Here is a 19,584-nt window from a genome sequence, read left to right as displayed (position 1 = left end):
GGGCTCACTGCCCAGGGGTAGCTGGAAAGCCCAGGGAACGTGTCCCCAGCACTTACACTCCTAGAAATCTGCTGAAGAGAAGTGAAGATATATGTCCCGGACGTGTATGGGGACACTCAGAGCACACTGCTCACCGGAAGCCAAAATGTAGAAACAGGAGAAAAATGAATGAATGAAGAGAGCGCGGCCTGGCCGTGCAGCAGGGCGCTGTGCACCATAGCCAGGGACAGAGTTCCGGCCGCGGCGCCAGGAGCCGGCCTGCGGAGTAGGACCCGGAAGCCCCCATAGTGGATGCTTCCACGGAAAGGAAATGTCCAGAAGAGGCAAGTCCGCAGAGACAGAAAACAGATGAGTGGTTGTCGGAGGCGGGGGTGGGGGTGGACAGCGGGGAGTGACTGCTCGTGGGAACAGGGGTTTTTTGGGGGGGGTGATGGAAATATTCTAAAATTTGACTGTGAAGCCGCAGCCCCAGTGGAAAGCAGTCTGGCGACTCCTCATATGGCCCAGCGGTACTTCCAGGAACGACCCAAGAGAATGCGAAGCAGGGGCAGCTAGCATGAGCACAGCAGGTTCAAGGCGCCTTGTGAGGCGCGGGCCTCATAGCGTAGCTTGATGTGACGAGGTTTTGTGACTTCCCGGTTTACACCTTTCCCTCCTCCTGGGTCCCAGGGAGCTTTGTCTGCCCGTACCCCACCAGGGTCAAAGAATCAGAGCCTGTGAGAATGTCGGAACTAAAAGTGGACCTCCTGGGGGCACCTGGGTGGCTCAGTCTATTGGGCGACTGCCTTTGGCTCAGGTCATGATGCTGGGGTCCTGGGATCGAGTCCCACATTGGGCTCTCCGCTCAGTGGGAAGCCTGCTTCTCCCTCTGCCTCTGCCTCTCCTCCAGCTTTTACGCTCGCTCTCTGTCTCTCAGATGGGTAAATAAAATCTTTAAAAATATAAAAATAAAAGTGGATCTTCTCTGAGGTCACCATCGAACCTGGCCCCTTCTGAGCACCAGACATGGGATGGCCTCTGCCCAGCACCACCAAGGACTGGCAGGGTGGCCTTGGACGGGCCGACCCCTCCCTCTCAGGCCAGGTTCACCCTCTTTCTTCGGAGAGATGACCAATCCTGCCTGCCCCCGACCCCACCAGATGACCAGGGACATCCAGGGCCACCCTGTTGTGTGGAAGGGACCATCTCAGTGGGGGTCTGGCAGAACTGAAGCAGGATGTGTGCGGGAGCCTCCCTCTCGGGCCCCAGAGCTTGCCCTTGTTTAGCATTACCCTGATGACAGAGCTGGGTCTGCCCGAGGACCCGGGGAGGGGGCGGGGGGAGGCGGAGGCCAGAGGAGCTGGAGTCAGTGGTGAGCCCCGGGCTGTCACATCGCTGGGAGTGGGGTGCTAATTGATGATTAGGGCTAACAGAAGATCAAGTCTCATTTTAGCGTAAAGCAGATTACTGTCCCGGAAAGTCACCTAGCACCTGGACGCCCACGTGCGCTTCCTGAGGCCCGCACTGGGTCCCCGGGGAGGGACACTGGAGAGGGGGATGAGCCCGAGGAGTTGGGCCAAAATACGCAGAGCAGCAGGAGGCACAGGAAGGGGAGGGGCTCAGGGCTCTGGAGGGCCACTCTGCCCCAGTCACCACACCCTCGCTGCCAGGCTGCAAGAGGACATGCCGGCCTTGTCTCTGACCCCGCTGCTCCCAAGCGATGCAGCGTGGGGGTGCCGAGTCCGCGCCCTGCATCCCACAGGCCAGCGGCTGTGTCAGAAACAGCTCAGGCTACAGGGCAAGGGACTGTTGGCTCATTTGTCTGTGACGTTTTTGTGTGTGCGATGAAACGTACATCAGGTCAAATTTCCCATGTGCACCACTTGCACGTGTACAGCACAACACACCATCCGTCTCCAGCGCACTTCCCATCGTCCCAAGCCGGAACTCTGTCCCCATTAGACACTGCCACCTCCCCACAGCCCCCAGCGCCTCACAGAGGTGGGCTCCTACGGTGTGGTGTCCTTTCGTGTCTGCTTTCTCTCAGCTGGCGTAACATTTTCGAAGACCATCCATTGCCTTTGACGTTCAAATAGATTTACATACATCGACTTTTAATTTTTATGTGGCCAAATGCAACTCCGTTTCCTTTTTGGTTTTTGGTTGGAAAAGTTCTCCCACTGTGAGTTCCTCGGAGATCCGTCAACACTCACCATGTGTAGAAAGTCCAAAGGCAAGGGTTGGACAGTTTCCCCGTTCCTGTGACTGTCCCACGGCATCTGCTCACCTCAGAACCTGACAACAATCAGATTTGCTTCACCTTCCAGCTGACCAAGTCCCCCTCCGGCCAATGTCCCCTTTGTGGTCCAATCTCCATTCTCTTCAGCTCAGGCCCCTAATCTCCCCCCATCTGCTGTGGGCCTCCTGGAGCGCTGTCACGCCTTCCCTCTGTGACCTTGAGCAAGTCAGTCACCATCTCTGAGCACTGTGTCCTTATCAGGAAGAGGGCATGACACGTACTTGCTGTAAGGCTTGAAGGAGATCATCCTTTGGAAAAGTTCCAGCACAGTATTTGGTAAAGAGAATTCAGTCAACCATGCATTCCACAGATAGTCATCGAGCACCTGGTGGGGCCAGGGAACAAATACATGGACATCCCTGCGTCTCACAACTGCCGTTCTAGCAGGGGAAGAGAAAGTGGCCACCAGACATCATAAGTAAGCTGTGACAAGTAGGATGGAGAACAGGAAAAGGGAAACGGGACACAGGGGTTGGGGGTGGCAGGGTAGAAAGGGAATGGGTGTCCATTTTCATAGGGCATCCGGGGGGCCTCTCTGAGAAAAGGTTATGGGAACAAAGACTTAAAGGAAGGAAGGAGGGGGCCATGTAGAGATCTGAGGAAGACAACCCAGGAGAGAACCAGCAAGTAAGTGCAAAGGCCCTGGGGCAGGAACATGCCTGGAATGTTCAAAGAACAGTATCCTCCCTGTTCTGGAGACCAGGGTAGCAGGAGCAGAGTGAGTGGAGACTAGAAAGAAGAAAGGTCAGAGAGGGAACGGCAGTCAGAGCATGTGTGTCCCAGAGTCCATTTTCCACATGTTGGCTTTCAATGGGAATGACGCACAGAGCCCTGCACGATTTTCAGGGAAACGTGACACGATGTGACCTGGCTGCTGTCCTGAGAGGGGGAACAACTGAGGCAGAAGCGGGGCGATCAGGTGAGAAGCACTCGGGGGGTCCAGGTGAGAGACAGTGATGGCTTCACCAGGGAAGGGCCAGGCCAGCAGGATAGGCAGGAGTGTCAGGTCCCCGGAAGCTTCTGCAGGTAGAGCAAACAGGATTTCCTGGTGGCATCGGCGGAAGCAGTTGGAGAAAGAGAGGAGCCAAGGCCGACTCCAGAGTTTGCAGCTTGAGCAACTAGAAGGATGGAGGTTGTCCTCAGCCGAGAAGTCGGGGCCACAGGCAGCGGGGGTTCGGCTGGCGGAGGGAGGCTGTGAGCACCAGGAACGCAGGTGTAAACCGCCAATGTCAGGAACGAACAGGGCCTGTCCCCTTGACCCACAGATGTTACTCAAAGAGACTATGCGGAACAACTTGTCCCAATCGATGTGAACATTTGGGTGAAAAGGACCAACTTCTAGAAGAACCCTAGCTTACCAAAATGGGCTCAAGAAGTAGAAAATCTGAAGAGTTCTGCATCTACGGAGACGCGGGAGCCCTGATCACAAAACTGGCCATGAGCGGTGTCTCTCTTCAGTTTCTGGGCCCTACAACCTTGTTAGTTTTCAATCCTCGTTTGTATTGCCCTCCCCAGTAAGCCTCGGACCTTTGCAGCTCCTCCCCAGAGGTCTTTGTATCCACACAAACAGAATCAATAAGTCCCCGCTGAAAGTTTTGGTGTAAATATCTGAAATTTGAATGGATTGAAATTCACCAGGCCTCCACTGCTAAGGAACACACGTTTTGTTCACTTACACTATTAGGACAGTTTCCTCCAGAAAACCCTACTGGGTTTGTGTTGCTTCATTTTCCCTTTCTTCATTTCTGGTTCCTTGTCTTTTTGAATCCATTTTTCCTGTTTTTACTTGGAGAAAAAGAAGTATTTCTTCCCATTCTGGTCCATAGTTACAATCTAGTTCAAAGCCAATCCTTAAACTGTATCTAGTTTCTGCTGTAATTTAAAACCATTTCATGTTTGTGTATAAAGAGCCTTCAAAAAGATATATTCTACAAAAGCAGTGACAAAAGAACAAATACTGTATGATTCCACTTATATGAGACCCCTAAAGAAATCTAAGTCAGGGTGCCTGGGTGGCTCAGTGGGTTAAAGCCTCTGCTTTCGGCTCGGGTCGTGATCCCAGGGTCCTGGGATCGAGCCCGGCATCGGGCTCTCTGCTCGGCGGGGAGCCTGCTTCTTCCTCTCTCTCTGCCTGCCTCTCTGCCTGCTTGTGATCTCTGTCTGTCAAATAAATAAATAAAATCTTTAAAAAAAAAAAGAAGTCTAAGTCATAGAGACAGAAGTAGAAGGGTGGGTGCAGAGGGCTGGGGGAGGGGGGAATGGAGAGTTCATGTTAAATGGGTATAGAGTTGCAGTTTCGGGGCACCTGGGTGGTTCAGTGGGTTAAAGCCTCTGCCTTCAGCTCATGATCTCAGGGTCGAGCCCCACATCAGGCTCTCTGCTCAATGGGGAGCCTGCTTCCTCCTCTCTCTCTGCTTGCTTCTCTGCCTACTTGTGATCTCTGTCTGTCAAATAAATAAATAAAATATTTAAAAAAAAAAGAGTTGCAGTTTCACACAATGAAGAAGTTGGCAAGCTTGGCTACACAAAGTTTAACACTACTGAATTGTACTCCAGGAAATGATCAAGATGGCAAAGTTTATGTTATATGTATTTAACCACAATTAAAATTGGAAAATATATATTCTCCATTATATTAACTCCATCGCAGCCTATAGTGAACACATGTGTCTGCCTGGCAACATGAAAGTGGTAAAAGTCCTCCTTGGGAACAGCAGATCACATCACGGGAGACGTGCTCCCTCAGGTCCACGTGTAAGAGAACTCCCGAGGAACACAAAGACGTCCTTAAACTGTTCACACTGAGCTGTCTAATAGGGCAACTCGAGTGTCTCTAAATGTGGCACTCTACTCCGCAGGTGTCAGTGTCCCTGTGGGCGCCGCCGCAAACAGGCCGAGCCCATGTTTGACTTTGGGCTTGAAGCTGCGTTCGGCCAGGGCCCATCACTTCGTAACTCTCGGGCGTTTGCTGGAGCAGCCTGTGTGCCCATGAGGCCCAGGGGAGCCTAGGGTGGGAGGAGTACCGGAGCCGCAAGCCCGGCACAGAGGGTTCTCTTTTCCCGTTAGCATTGCAAACTGGCTTCTTTATATCCCAGGTCAGAGAAAATGAGCAGTTCGGTTTACAAATCCTGGTCTTCAGGGTAAGAGGAAGGGGAGAGATGGGATAGTGCATGCTAACTGGCAAATTCGATCTGAACTCTAGGTTTAAACCCATGCGTATATGGGGGCGCCTGAGTGGCTCTGGCAGTTGAGCTCCTGACTCTTGGTCTCAGCTCAGATCTTGATCTCCGGGTAGTGAATTCAAGCCCCACGCTGGGCCCCACGCTGGGAGTGGAGCCTGGAGGGGATGGGGAACAAATCCGCAGGTATAGGTTATACATGGTGTTCACACGTCCCAGGACTGTCTGTCCAAAGAGGGTCAAGGTGAGCCTGGAGCATCTCCGCTGGCCCAGAACCCGTGGGCGAACGGTAAAGGGGCACGGGAGCCAGCTCGGGGAGAGTCCGCCGGCCAAGCCTGGGACAAACTGAGCCTCAGAAAGGATTCCTGGAAGGAACGGAGTCTGTGCGCGGTCTGACCGCCCCACGGCGCGCCAAGTGGATCTGGGCTTGGAGAGACTTGTTTTCCCAACAGGCGGCTCTGGCCGGGGATCCCGGGGAGCCGAAGGGGCCGCCCCCGCCGCGCTCTACCTCTCGGGCGCCCTCTGCTGGCGTCGCCGAGCGCCTCGCCCCGCGGGATGGCGCAGCGCGGCGCCCGGGCCGCTTCCGTATCCGCCTCTGCCGAGCCTGCACCCGCGCCCGCCTCTGCCCCGCTCCTTCCCATGTCTGTCCCCGGCTGTCCCCGTGCAGGGTCGGGCCGCGTCCTGCAAGAGTAGATCCTGCTCGGGGCGTCCCGGGGGCCAGTGGCGCGCAGAATTTCACTTGAGTCTAGTAGTGGCCTCTGGTCCTACAGGTCCCCGGTTGCCCGTTGTGCTTCCCGCTTTCAGTAGATGCGGGGGGGTGTGGCGCGGCTCTGGCAGGGCGTCCCTGGTCCTTTCGAAGCGGGGGAGTTTGGGTTTTCTGCCGCCTTCCTACTCCTACCTGAACTCAGAAAGCTATTTCCTTATCTTTTTCTTTCTAACTGACTTTTAGATTGTGGTAAAGTACACATGAAATTTACCACTGGGACCATTTATAGGTGCGTTAGTACATCCTCGTTGCCTTTATTGTCGTTTTCTTTTTTGTACTAAGATCATTAATTCAATTCGTGGTCCAGTTAATTGGTTTCTTATTTTCATTCTCACTGACAGTGGGAATTGAACAAAGGCTTACACGATATACATGCAGTTAACATTATCAACAAGATGTGCCTGGACGATATGGTTCCCTTTGACTGGCTGCCACTGATAAGGAAAGATATTCCAAATAGAAGTCCTGGGTGAATCCATTTTACCAGTAGTGGGTCCTGCTGCTCAGGGTCCCTTGTTTTCAGTGTGTGTGTACTCCCTTTATCTGTTGCCGTGTGTTCTTTATCTGTCCTGCCTTTTTTACACAGCGTGGCAAGAAATATGTTTCGTTTCCATTGTTCTAGAAATGGTTTTGCTGCCTCTGAGTTGGAACCGAGGACGAAAAGCTTGACCCCGACGGGTCTGACTGGCCGGATCCCTCCCTCTCCGGTGGAGCAGCTTGCTGGCTGCTCTCTCTTGTGGCAACCCTCCATGTCATTGTTGCAGAGGCCCCGGGCCATTTTCTGTGTGGTCCATCCACACCTTGGTCTGTAAGGCTGGGTGTCCAAGTCTGATTACTTAAGCTTTACTTTTGCAAGTGACGTTCCTGGTGAAGTTGTGCTCACGAAATCGATTTCTCCGCTTATAGTCTAGGAGGCAAGGGGATTGACTCTGATTGACCAACACAGTTAACCACTTGGCTCGAAGCCCAGCAGCCGGCGGGGAAAGGCACAGTGTGCGGCCAGCACTATGATGCTTAGGGATGATACAATGGCCTCGGTCAAGTTCTCCTTTCACTTGGTACCGCACCTGACATTAGTTATACATGTCTCATAATTCTGCTACGGTCTGAATGTTTGTGCCCCCCCCTTACATTGAGATCACAATGCTCAGTGTGCTGGCATTAGGACGTGAGGCCCCTGGGAAGTGATTAGGTCATGAAGGTGGAGCCCTGGAGAATGAGATTGTGCCCTTAGAAGAGGGGCGGGAGAAAGACCTCTTCCTCTTTGGCCTGGTGAGGGCACAGTGAGAAGTCTGTGACCCAGGAGAGGACCCTCATCCCGCCGCGCTGGCCCCCTTGTCTCGGACTTCCGACTTGTCGCTCCGTAAGCAACTGATTTCTGGGGTCCTGGTCTAGCAGATCCCTAAAGGTGCCAAAACAGCTTCGGAAGTCAATCATGGCGAGCGGCTGGAGTCTGGAGGCATGTGCTGGAAAAAGGCTACGTTGCCATGAATGGCCCTTCACAGGGGATTCTGATGAGGTTCCAGAAGTTATAGAGGAGAGATGGACAGAGAACCTTGTCAGAGCGCCTGTGGGGTCACAAGCCGGGTGTTGGTGGAAAACAGCACGGAAATGAGGACACGCTTTGGGAAGCTGTCGGAAAGGCCAGCCTTGGGAAATGGCCAGGAACTTGGCTGAATTGTTTTGTTTTGTTTTGTTTCAAGATTTTATTTATTTATTTGACAGACAGAGATCACAAGCAGGCAGAGAGGCAGGCAGAGAGAGAGGGGGAAGCAGGCTCCCCGCTGAGCAGAGAGCCCGATGTGGGGCTCGATCCCAGGACCCTGAGACATGACCTGGGCCGAAGGCAGAGGCTTAACGCACTGAGCCCCCCAGGCGCCGGTGAATTGTGTTCGTGTGGTGCTGTCCTGTGAGTACTGGGGTTGCACACTTGCTTGAGGGAATGTCGGCAGAGAGCGAAGGTGCTGCTTGGCTCATCTTGAGTGCTGACGGCACAATTCGAGAAGAAATGGGTAAGATGGAATGGTTAATCCAAAGGGAACCGGAACTTAAAACCTCGTAAGATTCTCGGCCTGGCCGTATTGCAGGACACGAGCAAGCATATCGGGAAGAGAACACTCAGGGCGCGGTCATGCGAGCCTCTGGTGAGGAGCCTAGTGTGGGTGCGAGAGCCCAGGTTTCATCAGCCCCCACAGCAGGCGAACTGCCCACTGGAGCTGGAGGGGAAGGAGCCGGGCAGGCAGGAAGGCAGGCTGGGGGATGCGGCCGGAGAGCTATTTTTCCAGACAAAGGAAGGACCCCAAAGGCTCTTCGGAGATCTTTGGTGCTGCCTCTTCGGTGTGAAAGCCGGGGGGGGGGGATTGGGCCAAACGACCCCCGCCCAAAGCATGGGCTGCCATGTGGGCCATGCCCAGCAAAGCCGTGGGGACAGGGACGCGTCGGGCTCGCCACTCAGTGGGGAGTCTGCTTCTCCCTCTCCCTCTGCCTCTTGCTTGTGCTCTCTTGCTCTGTCTCACAAATAAATTAACTAAATCTTAGAAGATCCAACTACTTCAGGTTTGCTGTTGTTTGACCCGTTGGGTTTTAGACTTCCCCGCCATCCTTCAACCCTTTCTTGCCAATTTCTCCTTTTTGGAACGGAAGTGTTTATCCTTTGCCTGTGCTACCACTGTATTCTGGAAGTACAGAACTTGTTTGATTTAAAGGTTCACAGCTGGAGAGGAATCTGCTTCAGGATGACTCAGACCTCTTACCCATTTCTGATTTATACGATGTTTAGATGAGACTTTACACTTTGGACTTTGGAGTCAATGCTGGAGCTCATAAAGACCCTCGGGGCTGTCGGGATGGAATGCATGTATTTTGCATGTGAGAATTACATGAATTTGGGGGGTGCAGGGTCAGAATGCTAAGACAAATTCGAATGAATACAAGGCAAGGGGAATATGCTCTTGGCACAAATTCTTCTCTCAAAAGACAGGTGTGAGCTTTTGAATCCCTGCATTACGCAAGCGTCTCAAGCTCGATCCGTGGTCCCTGCCTTCAGGTTTTCTTATGCGTTTTCTGCATTGTAATACTTCTCTCTCCGGTGGTGGGCTCCATGAAATCTAGCGTGATCCTGATGTCAGTGGGCCGCCCAGGCCAGTCCGCACAAGCATAACCTTTGAAATGGAGAAAAAGAGAGCGAGAAGAAAAGATTTCGTTGTCTATGACTACTAGAAAATGGAGCACTAAGGACAATGCCAGAAATATTCTAGGACAGATAATGACAGCTGGCTCTCCCTCATCAGTTTCACTTGTTCCCTGAAAGGCCTTTGTAATTATGTCTTACTCCACTGGTCCTGGGCCAGCCGCCTGCCCCAGGAAGTCATCTGCTTCTGGTTGGAATTGGTCCTAGCCATCCTCAGCTTTACTCCTCTGCAAGCTTTTCAGGCGTGTTTTTCAAGAACTTTTGGGCAATTCTCAGGAGCTCACATGTATTCCATGATTTGGTCTGGATCTCAAGTGTTTCCACTGACAAGCCACCCCAAAACCCCGTGGCCTAAAACAACAATCATTTGTGATTTCTTTCAAGTTTATGTGCTGACCGAGCTGGGGAGGGGGGCGGGGTGGGGGTAGGCCCGTTCTTTGCTCTGCACCGTGTTGGTCGGGGTCCCTCGTGTGACTTCATTCAGCTGGGAGCAGAGCCAAGGAGGCTGGAACCTCTGAGATGGCCCCAGTCTCGTGTCTGGCGGTTGGCGCCGGCTGCCGTATGGTTCTCATTCGTGTGGCGGCTCATCTTCCACGGCTTCTCCTTGTGGCCTCTCGAGTGCGACAGCCCACACTTCTTCCCGTGCCGGTACTGACTTCCGAGAGGGAAAACACAGGAAAGGCGAAGCATCTTCTGGAAGTCACCCGGTGTCACTTGTGCCACGTTTTGTTAGAGCGAGTCGCCGGGCTGGGCCTGGGTTAGAGAAGGGGAAGTAGACCCCACCTCTGGTCGGGAAGCAGGGTGCTCACGACGTACTGCAACAGGGAGCACGCAGCGGGGGCGACAGAGGTGGTCGTCTTCGGAAGCAGTCCATCCATCCAGTGAGAAATGCTCTGTCATCCCCACATCTAAGAGAAAACCTAAGGGCCCCAAAGAAGTTGCTGAGCAGTTGGCACTGAGGTCTCTGGTAGGGCCTCTGAAAGCAGCATTGCCTTCCTGAGTGTTGGTGTCTGTGTTGTCACCCCTTGATAAGCCATGACACTGGCCTGCTGGGCCATTTATCTCCAACCACCTTGAGCCTGACAATCTGTCCATTTCATGTGTCACTAAAGCTGCTAATAAACAAGGGAATTTTCAACCTTATCGCAGAGAATAGTATAATCTCAGAGAAGGTATAAAAGTCATTGTGCCAAGACCACTCGTATTAGCTCTTCTGTAAAAATAAGTGCATTTAGAAATTCATTCTAAGGGATGCCTGGGTGGCTCAGTTGGTTAAGCCGCTGCCTTCGGCTCAGGTCATGATCCCAGCATTCTGGGATCGAGTCCCACGTCGGGCTCCTTGCTCGGCGGGGAGCCTGCTTCTCCCTCTGCCTCTGCTGCCACTCTGCCTGCCTGTACTTGCTCTCCCTCTCTCTGGCAAATAAATAAATAAAATCTTTTTAAAAAAATCATTCTAAGAAGTTATATGAGTACCAAAACAGGTTTTAAGTGTTTTTCTTTTCTTTTCTTTTTTTATGATTTATTTATTTGAGAGAAAGAATGAGTGGGAGAGGCAGATAGAGATAGAGATAGAGAAAATCTTTTTTAATTTATTTTTTATTTTTTAAAAGATTTTATTTATTTATTTTCAGAGAGAGCGTGAACAAGCAGGCAGAGTGGCAGGCAGAGGCAGAGAGAGAAGCAGGCTCCTCGCCGAGCAAGGAGCCCAATGCAGGACTCGATCCCAGGACCCTAGGATCATGAGCTGAGCCAAAGGCAGACACTTAACCCACTGAGCCACCCAGGTGTCCCGACAGAGAAAAATCTTAAGCAGACTCCGTGCTGATCTCAGAGCCTGACACAGGGCTCGATCTTATGACCCTGACACCATGACTTCACCTAAACCAGTGCTTGACTGACTCTACCACGCAGACGTCCCAAGTGTTTTCTCATTGAAGTGAAATTCATCTAATGTAAAATTAACCATCTTAAAACATACAGTTCAGTGGTATTTGGTACCTTCACAATGTACAATTATCACTAATTCCAGAACGTTTTCTTTGTTCCAGACAGAAACCCCGCACCCGTTAGTAGTTACTTGCCATTCCCTGCTTCCCCCCCACCCAGCCCCTAGCAACCACAATGTGCTTTCTGGCTCAGTGGATTTGCCTATTCTGGGCATTTCAGAGCTATGGAATCGTTTAATATGTGACCTTTTGTGTCTGGCTTCTCTCACTCAGCAGAATATTGTCCAGGTTCATTCACGTTGTAGCAGGTGTCTGAACGCCATTCCGTGTTTCAGCTGGATAACATCCAATTGCACAGCTAGACTGCATTTTGTTTACTCATTTACCTGTTGACTCACTTTTTGATGATTTCTGCATCATGTTTTTGAGATTTGTCTGCAATGTACCATGTATCAGTATTTTATTTCTTTCTACCAGAACATATTTAAGTTCATTTTAATTAATTTAATATTTTAATTTAATAATTTAACATATTTAAATTAAATTTTAATAAATGTAGCTTTCATAATCCCATCGAGCTGTTTGTGATAACCCCGGCACACAGGGATCATGCCTCATTATTCCCCACACCGCCCGTTACTCACATGCACCGCACAGGGTGTCACCCAAGCTGGCAGAGGAGTAACCCTTGGCACTACAAAGCCTCCATCTACCAAGGCCGTGGCATGGAGACAACTCTCGTCAGCATTATTAATTTGAGGACTGATCTTGGAAAAAGCTCACGTCAAAGAGAGTTGTGTCCAAGCAGAGGATCAGAGGGAATGAGAGGGAAAAATGAAACAAGACAAAACCAGTGAGGGAGAGAAACCATAAAAGACTCTTAATCTCAGGAAACAAACTGAGGGTTGCTGGAGGGGAGGGGGGAGGGGGAAAATAAATTAATTAAAAAAAAACAACAAAGAGAGTTGTGAGAAGAGAATGGTCAGTTGCTTGATAAGAACATAGGTGTCCTAGAAGCAGAAACGCCCATGGCCTTGACAGTGTAACCAGAGTCACAATATTTGATAACAACCCACGGGAGAAAGTAACATGATAACCAGTAGGAATTTTAGCTCCTACTCTAAGAAAGAGCTTTTGCTACTTGTTTTGCTGGCTTGCTTATTTTCTTATAATTGACCTCTGTTGTGAAGTAACCATGCTAAGGGGAGGCAGAGAAGCACCTCTGAACAGAATTTTGAGCTGTCCATTCCTACTAGGGTGAGAAAAACCTCTACCCTCTGGCTAGAATACCAGCGCGAAAAACTAGTGATTACGTAAAGACCCAGACCTCTCTACTCTATTATACATAAGTCTTTAAAACATTTATTGACTTAATACACCTTTATATGTATTATGCAAATGTACACTTATGTACTGTCACAGTAAAGATGTACGGATGGCAATACGATTGAAAGCTTTAAGACTTTAAGTTTTAAAAATGTAATTAAAACAACCAGGCATGGCACAAAACAATAATTATGCCACAGTGACTTCATGAGTTTGAGTGGTATGAGGGCCAATGGGGTTTATACACAGACAACAATATAGAAGTAAAACGCATGGAGTATTTCTCCGTTCTCTGTATGAATTGTAATTCCTTTCGAGATTGTCCAGGTAGAGATTACTTGCTAACCGCCTCAATTTATTATTCACCCAAGGTCGCCAAGTCAATGGATTAAGAAATGATAAGTAGGCTGACGTTGAAGAGCAATACAATCGCAGTTGGTGAATAAAGGAGTACTCACTATACAAAGTGGAGTAACGTTGTGGGACGACACACTTCCTGCTATTACACTCACTAACTACAGCTACTTAGTGTAAGAAGTGATGACTTATCTGGTGTACAGCATAAGTATCATGAGTTTAGAAAGTTCCACTTAATAAAGCATCTTGTAAGAAATGAATAATAAATACATCTCAAATCTTGCAAAAACCAATGTAGTGTTCATGTGATATTTTATACTGTAATAAGATCGGGGAGAAGACAGAACCATCTTTTAAATGAAAATTAACAACACTATTCAAGGGTTTACCTTGAGAAGTATTGAAGGAGCTTGGGAGTTTTAGATGGTTTTCTTGGCTTTATTTTACCAAGTGGAGTACAGCTAAAGTGAGGACTTCATAAGTGGGGTCCAAAACTTTTAATCACAAATAATGAAAGGTCATGTCATCTGGAGGTGAGTGGAATGACCAGGGCCTTAGCCACGTGAAACCACCCAGTGCCCCACTTACATGGCCAGAGGATCCCGTGACTGGTGGAGCCTGTGACAGCCATCTATTGGCCCCATGAAGGCGCCTGGGGAGGGGAAACTCTGTCTTCCCTTTTCTGTCAGGCTTGAGGCCACTTCCCCATTTGTCTCTTACATCGTTAAGGCCCTTGAAATACTAGGAAGAGTGTTTAATACAGGAGGAGGCTCCCGAAGCTTCTCCACAACTGTTAATGTTTGGCCTGATAGCAATGTGTGTTTCCTTGTTCCTTATCCTGTAACTTAGCAACCAGGACATCCTGGCAATTAAAAAAAAAAACAAAACAGTTTTCATTTTCTCTTATCCAAAACCTGTTTTAGAGAGAGAAAGAGTGTACTGAGGAAATAAGACTACAGTTTAGACTTTTACTAATAGCATAGTTGGTTTTACATGGTTATTCATACATATTTTATCTTTACTTATTAGTGTATGATAACCACAAATTCAATGACTTAATTAATTAATTAATTTTTCTCTTTTCCTTTTTGAGCATTTGGAAATTACCTTTGTGCATCGAAGAAACCAGGATATGATATTGCCCCCATAAGATCGATATCTTTAACTTATTTAAATATTGGAACAGGCATACTGGAGGACAGATCCATGTTGGACGGGGACTGGAGTTTATACAATTTGGGCCCTTTAAAAAAAATTATTATTTATTTATTTATTTAAGAGAGAGGGAACAGGGGGAGGAGTAGAGGGAGAGGGACATGCAGGCTCTGCACTGAGCAGGGAGCCTGGCACGAGACTCGCATCTCACCACCCATGAGCCATGACCTGAGCCGACATCAAGAGCTCGTCACTGCACCGACTGAGCCACCCAGATGGCCTTCAATTTGGTTCCTTCTTTTCTTTTTTTAAAGATTTTATTTATTTATTTCAGAGACAGAAAGAGGGAGAGAGAGATATAGAGAACCCATGAGCAGGGGGAATGGCAGAGGGAGAGGGAGAAGCAGACTCCCTCCTGACCAGGACCCCAATGAGGGACTCGAACCCAGGACCCCGAGATCATGACCTGAGCCAAAGGCAGATGTCTAACTGACTGAGTCACCCAAGTGCACCTGGGCCTTCTTAAAGAAATAGAATACAAATTTAGTTCCAAAAATGTATGTTTATTTGGAAAAATAAAAGAAATCACAACAAACGACTCCCTGCTCTGCCACCAGCTCTTTGGATGTGGCCTGGGTGTGAGCTGAAATGGTCCATCTCCCTCTTTGTACCTATGGGGCTGCTGTCGGGGCAGTGCCATCACTGCTCTCTCTACTCCAGGACCATCCCAATGACCTTGAAGCCTGGCTGCAGCCTCCCTGAACCACCCTAACCCACCACCCTTGACCTAGCAGCTCTCCTGTTGTTCCCTCTCCTCGAGGTGAAAGAGAAGTCGGGCTACTTGAGGCGGTCTTCCAGCACTGGCACCACGCCTGCCCGGGGTGTGAGGGGGGCCTGGGCCTCTAGAGCCTGTCGCCTGATCCTGGGGACAGCCCTCTGAGCTGTGAGGGAACTGGTGGTGAGATTTTTGCTCAGAAAACCTGCCTGGGCTCCAACCCAGTCTGTGGTTTCTTGTTTCCTAACCTTAAGGAGCTGGTACTTTCACAATATCAGAAGTGTGGGCTTAAATTTTAAAAAGGTTTTCCTCCAGTCTTCAAATGTCTTTGAAATCAATGGAAATAGGAATTCCTGTGGCCCTGAGAGACTCGTGTCCTCATTTGTTCATTTCCTCCAGAAGTGAGCAAAGGTACCTTTCAGAGAAATTCCTCCCACTGACGTGCATACAGAGCAAAACCGGTCCTTCATCCCCCCGAAGAGTATCCTCAAACCCTCCCACATGCAGGAGACTGTGAAGGAGGCCTCCGGTGGGGACAGAAGTGCCTCCACTGCGACTGTGTCTGAATTGGGGATCTTTGTTGGGCACCAAGTTTCAGTGTCTTCCCGGAGGGCTGAGCCCATTGGCTCGGGAACCCCTGGGTGCAGACTGACAGGTGCAGGGGCTGCCCCCGTTTCACGGGGCACTATAGAAAGTTGGGAATTTGTTGGGGTGCACGGAGGGTAAGCTAGGAATCAGTGGGAAGGTTCTGACGTCATGCTGGTGTCCACAGCTTCTCCTGGCATCCTGCCTTAGCCCACTTGTGTATTTTCCTAAAATTCCCTTGGTTCTTTTAAGGGGGAGAAATGAAGAAAAAGCAGTCAGAACCAGCCTCACGGAGCCAGGGTGGAGGTTGGGCTCATGAGCTGGCTGGGACTCGACTTGTTTCCCTCCCAGACCCGCAATAGCCATGCCCCAGATGTTACAGGTGCCCCAAACTCCCCCAGGGACCGCGTGCCCTGCTCCCCTGGACCCCAGGGAGCAGAGCTCTAGGCAAAGACCACAGAAAACAGGCAGAACCTGTTCTGCAGCTAGAGCTAGAAGCTAAGTGTAGACAGAGCCCAAGTCCCCAGGGAGGGCTCCTGTCCGGACCCCGCCTGCCCTCCCCCGCAGAAACTGCTAACCCTTGGGCGCAATGACTCTGGCCCCAGACAGGAAGTACAGAAAGAATGACTTGTGTGTCACTTCACTCTGGGAGACTGGACAGCTCACCCAGGCTCGCTGTTTCTAAACTGGAAGACAAACATGCTATAGGAGCCCGGTCAGCTTTGTATCCTGGAACACAGTCAAAACTGCCAGAAACAGGACTTTCAGTCTCTCACCATGAAAGACAAGAGAAACTAACCAAGATGGACCAGGGGACCAGAAATCTCAAATGGCCCCACAGACTTTGACAGACAAGAACCCAGAAGCCAGCTCAGTCGCGGCAACCAACAGTCAGCTCCCCAGTCAGCAGCAACCCTCTTGGGAAGGAGGGCTAGAGACTCAAGGACCTTCACCTCCACGGCTGGGACTTGCCAAGGGCTAAGTTTCTGCCCTCATGGCAGCTACCCTGAGGTGAGTGACCATGGGGGAACCTCCAAACTGTGGAAACAACCGTCTTTTCATTATTATTATCGTGTCGTGTCAGTCACCATAGAGTACATCATGAGTTTTTGATGCAGTGTTCCAAGACTCATTGTTTACATATAACACCCAGTGCTCCATGCCATCCGTGCCCTCCCTAATGCCCACCACCAGGCTCTCCCAACCCCCCAACCCCTCCCCTGTAAAACCCTCAGTTTGTTTCTCAGAGTCCAGTCTCGCATGGTTCGTCTCCCCCTCCGAGTTCCCTGCCTTCACTTCTCCTTTCCTTCTCTTAATGTCCTCCATGCTATTCCTCATGCTCTGCAAGTAAGTGAAACCATGTGACAATTGACTTTCTCTGCTTGACTTATTTCACTCAGCATAATCTCTTCCAGTCCCGTCCATGTTGCTACAAAAGTTGGGTATTCATCCTTTCTGATGGAGGCATCATACTCCATAGTGTATACGGACCACACCTTCCTTATCCATTCGTCCGTCGAAGGGCATCTTGGCTCTTTCCAGAGTTTGGCCACTGTGGCCATTGCTGCTATGAACGTTGGGGTACAGATGGCCCTTCTTTTCACTACATCTGTATCTTTGGGGTAAATACCCAGTAGTGCAATGGCAGGGTCATAGGGAAGCTCTATTTTTAATTTCTTAAGGAATCTCTACAGTGTTTTCCAAAGTGGCTGCACCAACATGCATTCCCACCAACAGTGTAAGAGGGTTCCCCTTTCCCCACATCCTCTTCAACACACGTTGTTTCCTGTCTTGTTAATTTTTGTCATTCTGAAAGCAACAATCTTAGCCAGAGAGATGATAAGCACGTGTCCAGGCATAGTGAGGCAGGCAGTCAGAGAACGCTGGCTTAAGGTGCAGCTCTGGGGACAGGCTGCAGAGAAAGGCGTGTTTAGATAATTTTTTTCCGTAGGTATAAGGGATGTTACTTTTCCAAGGGCTAAAAATCTGCCATTTCTTTATGACTTATGTGAGTGACACCTGGGTCCTGTCCCAGTTACACCTTCAAGAAACGCTAGATATGGCACTCTTCATGAGAACTAACAAGCAATATGGTTGTGAACTTCAATCAGAAATACAGTGGAAGGAAGTTCAGCTCTTTTCTCATGAAAAAGTCCTGCTTTAGTTGAGAGAAAACCCACTTTTCCTTAAGTTCGGAATAGAGCTCACCCACTTGTATTTGGGTCTTTGTGTCGTTCCCACTTCAGACACCGGTGTAGACACGATGTCTGCATCACTGTCTACAGGATGGTGTTGTCCCAGCATGGTGACACGATCGATGGAGCTGTGGGGGGGGGGGAAGCAGAACTGCCTGGCTGAGGTGGGAGCTTCCCCGGCAGGATCATAACATGGATACACCTCGTCAGGACAAGAGGAAGGGCACGGAGGAGCCGTATCATGAATGGAAAATGACGCGTAGCTGCAGATGTGGTCATGATTTCAGATAATGGGTGTTATGAACAACCTCACGCCAATGCACTGAAAAATGCTGTTGAAATGAACAAATCCCCAGAAAAGGAAAAGGCAGAGAGCAATCAGAGCTTCTCCCAGGCGTGCATTTGCTCTTGTCTCATGGACTTTCCTCACAGCACGGCCCCCGAAACGCCAGTCTTTGCTCCCGCCTCAACTGAAGAAACCGAGAGTGCCCCTTGCCCCCAAGCAGGAGGAGAAGGCCGCCTCTCAGCACTTGTTGAAGGGAGAAAAGGAACAGCAAGAAGCAATTTGAATGGATCGATGAAGTACAAAAGGAAATGGGCAGACTTAAAGAACAGGCCAGTGAGGAGATTTTGAAAGTGGAACGGAAATAAAGCAAACTCCACCAACCTTTTCTTCGGAAGAGGTCAGACTTTATCACCAAAATTCCAAATTTGGGGGTAACCACACTTGTCAGCCATCCACAAGTGTCGGCTCTGCTTGGGGAGGGGGACGAAGAGGCCCTGCGTTATCTGACGAGAGTTGAAGTGACCGAATTTGAAGATATTAAATCAGGGTGCAGAATACACTTTTAAAAAAAATTTTTGGTGAAAACCTTTAGCTTGAAAATAAAGTTCTCTCCAGAGTTTCATCTGAATGAGAGTGGTGATCCATCTTCAAACTCCACTGAAATAAAATGGAAATCTGGAAAGGATATGACTAGAAAAGTTCAAGTCCAAGGCAGCAGCCCGCCAGCAGGAAGAGACATGCCTCATGCAGGGGCAGACGACTCCGCACGGGTCACCCAAGATGGTATTTGGCCAAATCCGTGACAGCACTGCTTGGTGCCCGATGTGCATGAGGGAGGAGGGGAAGGAGGAGAAGACGATGATGTTGAAGAGGGAGGATTGGAAGATACCAATGAAGGACGAGATGAAGGCGAAGTTGAGGCAGATGAAGATGACGACGTCCAGGGAGGACGAGCTGAGTAATGGAACACCCCTGGATTCCAATCTTCCTTTTTTAATGTTCTGCAGTCCCTGGGAGCAAGTTGCACTCTTTTTTTTTTCCTTCTCTTGTGCTCATTTGCCCTGTTTTCTGAAGTCTCTTTTCCCTCCCTCTATACCATGGTTCTCAAGTTATTTTGGGGGGAAGCACCTTGAGCGGAATGCAGTGGGAAAACATATCTACCCCTTTCTTTCCAAATGTATTTTTATCCCTTCCTGTCTCAACAAAAACTATGGAATCAACACCACTGTGCTCTGTGGGAAAAAAAGAAAAACCTTCTGCTCCCTTAGCAGAAGGAAGCTGGAAGCTGGGAGGCCCCTGCGTAGTGGTGTCTGGAATTCTAGTTGTTTTCCTCCTTTCTCTGGATGTTGAGCTCAGAGATTACACTGTGTCTCTACGTGGGTATGGACAGTTAGCATTTACCAACTTGTATCTGTCCACTTACTCTTATAAAAAAAGAAAAAGAACCTTAAAAATGAGGTTATAGATGGTCAGCAAAGGGTGGGTTTGAGATATTCACGTGGGTTTGTGGGCATTTTGACCACATGGCTTTTCTTCTGACTGACAC

At 49.7% G+C, this 19,584-nt stretch overlaps 1 pseudogene; it reads left to right on the top strand.

Annotated features, from left to right (window-relative positions):
- The first annotated feature begins 8,165 nt into the window (after positions 1 to 8,165).
- On the top strand, positions 8,166 to 19,000 carry LOC116860346 (annotated as a pseudogene).
- The last annotated feature ends 584 nt before the right edge of the window (positions 19,001 to 19,584 follow it).

Source organism: Lontra canadensis, unplaced genomic scaffold, assembly GCF_010015895.1.
Source record: "Lontra canadensis isolate GAN:19392208 unplaced genomic scaffold, GSC_riverotter_1.0 scaffold174, whole genome shotgun sequence".
In the NCBI taxonomy this organism is placed as follows: Eukaryota; Metazoa; Chordata; class Mammalia; order Carnivora; family Mustelidae; genus Lontra; species Lontra canadensis.
Note: the sequence above shows the minus strand (reverse complement) of the source record. Positions and strands in the feature narration are given on the sequence as shown.